The 7,240-nt window shown below is 40.8% G+C and overlaps 1 non-coding gene across 1 annotated transcript; it reads left to right on the plus strand.

The window, feature by feature from the left end:
• The first annotated feature begins 4,666 nt into the window (after window positions 1-4,666).
• On the plus strand, window positions 4,667-4,741 carry Trnat-ugu (transfer RNA threonine (anticodon UGU)). Its single transcript has one exon. It is a non-coding gene; the product is annotated as a tRNA-Thr (tRNA).
• The last annotated feature ends 2,499 nt before the right edge of the window (window positions 4,742-7,240 follow it).

The raw sequence follows: 7,240 nt of genomic DNA on the forward strand, positions 1-7,240 counted from the left end.
TGCCTAGTTTTTTTTATTATTACATGAAATAACTTTATTAACTTTGCTCTAATGACACTTGCCGCATAATATGACTGTTGTTGCCCGAAAATGCAGTATTTAGCAGCGTGAGCAACACCCCAATCATTAAATTTTGACCTTTGTTGTGGTAGGGTTGTTAGAAAGGGTTAATACGCCACAACCTTTGGTTCAGTAGTCATATTTATAAGTGTGGTAACCAGTCGCAACGATTCAGAAACTCAGCCTGACGCGATGTCATGCGATGCTTATCTAATGTTGCCGATCTCTGTGTTTATAATACCTGTATATGATACCTGTATATGTGACGCTGAATAGCTTCTTCTGCGGAAGCGCCCGTAGTGTTTGGTTAGTGCTATGTATGAAAAGCGTGCATTACACTAGCATAGCTGTGTCTGTCTGTTGGTTTTATTGCGGTTGTAACGTGACGAAATACGAAATCAAACTGCGAGGTCTATGATTCGGGATCCAAAACACATCAAGAACGAAAGCCAGACACGGAAATGGAAGCGAACTGACCAAGTGTATGTGCAGTTTGGCAATGGCGAACGGTTCGAGCGTGTCGTTGAGCGCTATGGGTGGAGGAAACCAGTTCAAAAGCATGAAGTGTCAACAAGCAAGAAAATTTAATTTCGTCCACATTTGTGTAATATATCTTTATCGCAGACACGCAACCGAGAAACCTCCGTAGGCATATGGCACCAAGTCTATGTGTACTTAATGTCCCGCCGCGTGCATTTCAGCAGATATTTACATCCAAGTGGGTACCTTGTACTACTACTGCTTCATTCCCTTTTCTGTTGGACTCCTAACAGGACGAAGCGAAAAACGACACACTGTATATCTCTCTGTGAGTCCGTAGCAGACGACGCTCTGGAACATATATACACGCGGTACTACGTTGCAAATGTCACTTGTGCTCAGATCAGTTTTTGTGTAGTCGCGAGTGCATAATGTCGTTGCTCAGTGAATTCGAACACGGGGAAATTGGCAGTGCTCGTACGGTAGATGCTTTAGTAACGAACGTAGCCGCAGTGTTTGGTGTTTCAAGAGGCACAGTATCGAATTCTGGGAAGCAGACAAACATCATCCCCTAAGTCACAACGGGGGGCGAAATTGTGTTGCATGGGGGCTTAATTATAATAAAGATATATAAGAATGCTGTGCAAATACTTTTTAATTTTCTGTCGCTGTATGTCCGATTACGCTGTTTCGTAAACGGCTTGCCCTGACTAGTATTAGTACGCAATCTGACTGCTTAGAATGACAACAAGAATGTAAGAAAATTTCTGTTAGCACAATTAATTAATTAAGTCCCCAGCAACTATAAAATCTACGAAGCCAACATAGCACAAGTGTAGCTGTTCTGTGTGTGGAAGTATGACTCAACGTACACATCTGGCACGGTTCTTCTTCAACAAGACAAGAAATTTTAAATACCATTTATACTGACGTGATAAAAGAAAATTAGAAATACTATAATTGTGCAAGCAAACCAAAATTACACTCTAATACAAGAACACAAGCCAGATGCTTTGTTGACTGAACCTGTCATGACACATTATTCAGGACACACTAATAAATAAACAACATAATATTTATTACCTTCATATATATTGACGAAAAGCACTCAGATCATTACGATATCTCCATTGGAATAACATCTGCTATCTCTCCCATCAAACCACTGCATAAAACATGGAACAACACTCTCCACTACCACATCTCACTCTGACTTCACGACAAGCAGTGTCCACCACAACTTCTCGGTAAGAACTGCTTGCCGCTACGTCTCAATAATCACTGCCAGTGGAGGCGGCGGAACAATACTCTCTCTGGCGCGATTTTTGGCGCTGTGGCTCAGTGTAGCCACCTTTCAGTGTCCGAGTGTTCATGACAGACACTGAAGAGGACTGCGACGAAATATGAGTGCGACACCTGCAAAATTCACTGCGGAACCGAATGTCGCACTCGCGAACCGTGTCAGCACCAAAACAACACGAAGGGAGCTCAATGAGCAGGGAATTGTAGGGTGTTCAAGAATTACAAAACCACATCGATGATGTCATTGCCCGTAACGGGGAAACGTGGTGCCGAAGCCATAAAACAGTGTTATGGACAATAAAAGAAAATCATTTGTCTGTAAGATTCTTCTTGCACACAGTTTCCAACTTCTGTCCGTGTGTCACACCCAGAGATAAGGGTAGAGAGCATTCTGTGGCAATTGGGCGGCTGGGTGGTTGTATTCCATGGATCCTATAGGTACTCCGCAAGGTCACATTACTTTAAAAGGATTATGTGGCCATTCTGGCTGATTATGTTCATCCATTAGTACAAAGTTTGTTCCATAATGGTGATGCTAAGTTCCAAGACGATGGGGATTCTGTTCACCAGGACTGGTTTCCTGAGCACGAGGATTAATTGTCGCATTTCTCCTGGCCACTAAAGTCAGCAGATCTCTACATTACTCAGCCTATGTGGTCTGCTATGCATATAAATGTGTGTGATCACTGTCCAACTTCATCATTGTTACTGAACTTGCCTCTGTGTTGCAGGAAAAATAAGATAAGATTCCCTTGATAACCATACCAGAGCTGTGCTTATCCGTTCGGAGACGACTGGAAGCTGTTTTGAACTCCAATGGTTTTCCTACAAAGTATTAGGTATGTTAACGGTGACGTGTTTTTGGTGTTTCCATAATTTTTCCTACTCCCTGTAAATTGGTGGCAGCAAGTTTGATCGGCAGTATGTCGCAGAAGTCGGTTCTCGAATTTTTATCATTAGGTTTTCGCCAAAAGAACCTCTTCTTCCCTCCAGGAATTCCCATTTAAGTTGACGCAGGATTTCTGTAGCACCCGTGTATTGATGGCACGTACCGTTAACAAACCAAGCAGTGAGCTCTGAACTGATTCGATGGTTTACTACAATCTGACCTGATGGGGATCCCAAATATGGCATGGCACCCATAATAATTCTGTTTGCGGTCTCCTCCATAGATGAGCTACTCGTTTCCCAGAATTATCCCACAAACTGAAATAGACCATTTTCCTCTCCTACAACTAACCTTACCTTCTCGACAAATTTCGTGTCGCTTTGCAACATAGCGCCCTCATATTTAATCGACATGACCGTGTGAAGCAGCGCGCCATTATACAGTTAAATAATTTTATAATGTTATTTTCCCTACTCGTCTAAACTGATACACATTTTTCAATATGTAGAGCAAGATGACATTCATCACGTAAAACTGGAAGTCTGAATCATGCAGCGTTGTACTTTTTTTTTTTTTTTTTTCAAGTCATAAGTCTTCTGACTGGCTTGGTGCGACCCGCCACAAATTCGTCTCCTGTGCCAGCCCCTTCATCTCCGAGTAGCACTTGCACCCTACGTCTTCAGTTATAATTATTTGGTATTTGGTGCATGTATTCCAATCTCTGTCCTCCTCTATAGTTTCTGCCCTCTACAGCTCCCATAGTACCAATTAAGTCATTTCCTAATAACTTAACAGATGTCCTATCATCCTGTGCCTTTTCTTTGTCAGTGTTTTCCGCATCTTCCTTTCCTATATGATTTTCTTTTGTCTTGCTTCCCTTATTCAAAACAACGTCATGATTGCCTCTCGAGTGCCTTTACGTTTTACAAAGCCTAAATTTTCTTTTCCATTCTTCTGTATATTATTCTTGTTCGTAAATTTGATGTATGAGCTTTTAAACTGATCGTGCGATAATTCTCGCACGTTTCAGCTCTTCCAGTCTTCGGAAATGTGTGGATGATATTTTTCCGAAAGACTCATACACTCTACACTCATACACTCTAAACACTCATACACTCTAAACATCAATGTGATGAGTCTACTTGTTGCCACATTCCCTAATGATTTTACAAACTCTGATGGAATGTTATCTATCACTTCTGCGTTATTTGATGTGAAGTCCTCCAAAGCTCTGTTAAATTCTGATTCTAATACTTGATCCCGTATTCCTTCTAAATCGACTCATCTTCTACCACATCAGACAAATCTTCTCCCTTACAGAGGTCTTGAGTATACTCTTTCCACTTATCCTACCTCTCGTCTGCATTTAATAGTGGAATCTCTGTTGCACCCTTTATGGTACCAACCTCGCTTCTAATATCACTGAAGATTTTTTAGACTTTGCTGTATGCTGACTCAGCACCTCCCACAGTCATTTCTTTTCGATTTCTTCATATTTTTCATGCACTCATTTCGTCTTAGCTTTCCAGCACTTCATATTTTTGTCATTCCTCAGCGCCCTGTATTTCTGTATTCTTGAATTTTTCTGAACATTTTAGTACTTCCTCCTTTCATCGATCAACTGACGTATTTCTTCTGTTGCTCATGGTTTCTCGTTGTTATCTACTTTGTACCTACGTTTTTCTTTCCAACTCTGTAATTTCCCTTTTTAGGGATGTCCCTCTTCAACTGTACTACTACCTACTGAGCTATTCCTTATTGCTCTATCTATTGCCTTAGAGAACTTCAAGCGTAATGAAATGATAATTAAATGGACACCCTAGCTGCAAACATCTATTAGGCGCACTACGAATGTAGTGGTGTGGACATGTTGGGAATGTGGATCTCACGTGGAGCGTGCAAGGGATAAGTCCCTGCAGACGCACTATCCTCTGTGCCCGCGGTGGCTCAGATGGATAGAGCGTCTGCCATGTAAGCAGGAGATCCCGGGTTCGAGTCCCGGTCGGGGCACACATTTTCAACGTGTCCCTAATGAAGTACATCAACGCCTGTTTGCAGCTAGGGTGTCCATTTAATTATCATTTCATTTGTAGCAAAGCTGCATGGTCATCCACGGTAACTGTTCTTTCGGGATCAGATACCGTCACATATAACTTCAAGCGTGTCTCGTCGTCCCTTACTACTTCCGTGCCCCACTCCTTTGCGTATTGATTCTTCCATACTTACCTCCTGGACTTCAGTCTACTCTAAATCACTACTATATGGTGATGTGGGTTTATATCCGCTCCTGGATAAGCCTTACAATCTGTTATCTAATTTCGGAATGTCCGTCTGATCCAGACGTAATCTAACTGAAGTCGTCCCGTATCACCCGGCCTTTTCCTAGTATACCTGCTCATCTTGTGATTCTTGAACAGAGTATTCGCTATTACTAACTGAAACTTATTACAGAACTCAATCTTTCTCTCATTCCATAGCCTAAGCCTATATTCTCCTGTAACCTTGTCTTCTTCTCGTTACCCTACAACTGCATTCCAGTCCATCATGGCTACTGGATTATCATGTCCCATTATGTACTGCATTACCCTCTAATTATATACTTTCTCTATCTCTTCATTTTCAGCTTGCGATGTCCGCATGTGTTCCTGAACTTTCGTTGTCTGTTGGTTTGCTGTCGATTCTGATAAGAATAACACTAGCACTGAAATGTTCACTGTAACACGCTCTTTGCCCTACCACCCTATTCATAGCCACTCATACTCCCGTTATACTATTTTCTGCTGCTGTTGATCTTTACTCATTTGACCAGATATCCTTCTTTCCGTTTGAATTCACTGACCCTAACTATATCAAAATTGAGCCTTTGCTTTTCCTTTTTCAGATCTTCTAGCTTCCGTATCACAGAGCTTCTGACATTCCACGCCCCGACTCGTAGAATGTATCAATCTTTTTCCTCTGGTCTTCTACCCCTTGGCAGTCCCCGCCTCGAGATCCGAATGGGGGACTATTACGGAATTTATTGCAAATGGAGATATCATCATGACACTTTTTCAATTACAGGCCACATGTCGTGTGGGTAAACGTTGTGTGTCTTTAATGTAGCGGTTTCCATTGCCTTCTGCATCCTCATGACCTTGAACATTGATGATTAAACCACCTGTTGGGGATACGCATTGAACTAGAGTCACTTAAGGAGTCCGTCACTAGGAGAAATGTCACGGTGACTGTGTTGAGAAAGAAATATGTAAGCATGAAGATGTAAAATGTTAATAATATTAATTTAATTCAAAAAGATTTCAGTTTTTTCACATAAAAAATCCGGAGGCTTTGCTTTTCGGCTCACTCTCTTACTATTCTGTTGCGGCGTTAGCACTCTTTTCAGCAGTTTTTACATCTTTGCTTGGCAGTTCACAACCGTCACTGTCACCAATGCGATAGAAGGCCATTTCTGGGGACTATACGAGCATTATGATTACGGAATTTGCCACGTGAAATATAGATATGAATATGGAGAATAATTAAAAAATTTCATCTATACAGAAAATAGCAGATAAATGCGATAACTGTCGCAAAATGAGCTTAAAAACTGATAGATGCTAGATGCTGAGAATAATATACAGAGGAATGGAAAACCGAGGATTTTTTAGGTAACGATCAGTTTGGCTTTCGGAAAGAATGTCACCAGAGAGGGTTTTCTTAATATGGGAATAAGATTTAAGACAATTCAAGACACATTCACAGGATTATTCGATCTATAAAAAGCATTCGATGTTTCAAAATAGTGAAAGATGTCTGATATTGTCAGAAAAATAGATATTAAATATGTGGAAAGACAAGTAATATGTAATATGTAATATGTACATGAGCAAGGTGAGAATATATCAATAAAGATTGGATGACGACGTTGCTATCCTTGTGAAAGTGAAGAAGAATTGTAGCATCTACTGAAGGGAATGAATGGTGTATTGAGTACAGAATACAGCCAGAGGGTAATCCGATGAAAGATGAGAGTAATGATGAGTAACAGAATCAGCTTAAGAATGAGATTATCAAAATTCGGTATCATAAATTAGAAAGAATTAAGGAAGTCTGCTTCCTCTCTAGCAAAGTGGCACAAGACAGAAGAATGAAGGCGGACGTAGGAAGCACACTAGCACAGACAAAGAGAGCTTCTCTGGCCAAAGGCAGTCTAGTATTAAAGATCGACCGTAATTTGAGGATGAAATTTTTGAGAACATACGTTTGAAGCACAGAACTGAACACAAATGGACTGAAGCAAAACCAGATAAAAATGTACTCTTAGAGTTTGAGATTAAATGGTGTAGACAGATGTTGAAAATTAGATGGAATGACAAGATAAGAAATGAGGGGATTCTTTGCAAAATCGGCGAGGAGAGGAATGTACCGGGTGATCAAAAAGTCAGTATAAATTCGAAAACTTAATAAACCACGGAATAGTGTAAATAGAGAGGTAAAAATCGACACACATTCTTGGAATGACATGGGGTT

This window comes from Schistocerca cancellata, chromosome 7, assembly GCF_023864275.1.
Source record: "Schistocerca cancellata isolate TAMUIC-IGC-003103 chromosome 7, iqSchCanc2.1, whole genome shotgun sequence".
Taxonomy (NCBI): domain Eukaryota; kingdom Metazoa; phylum Arthropoda; class Insecta; order Orthoptera; family Acrididae; genus Schistocerca; species Schistocerca cancellata.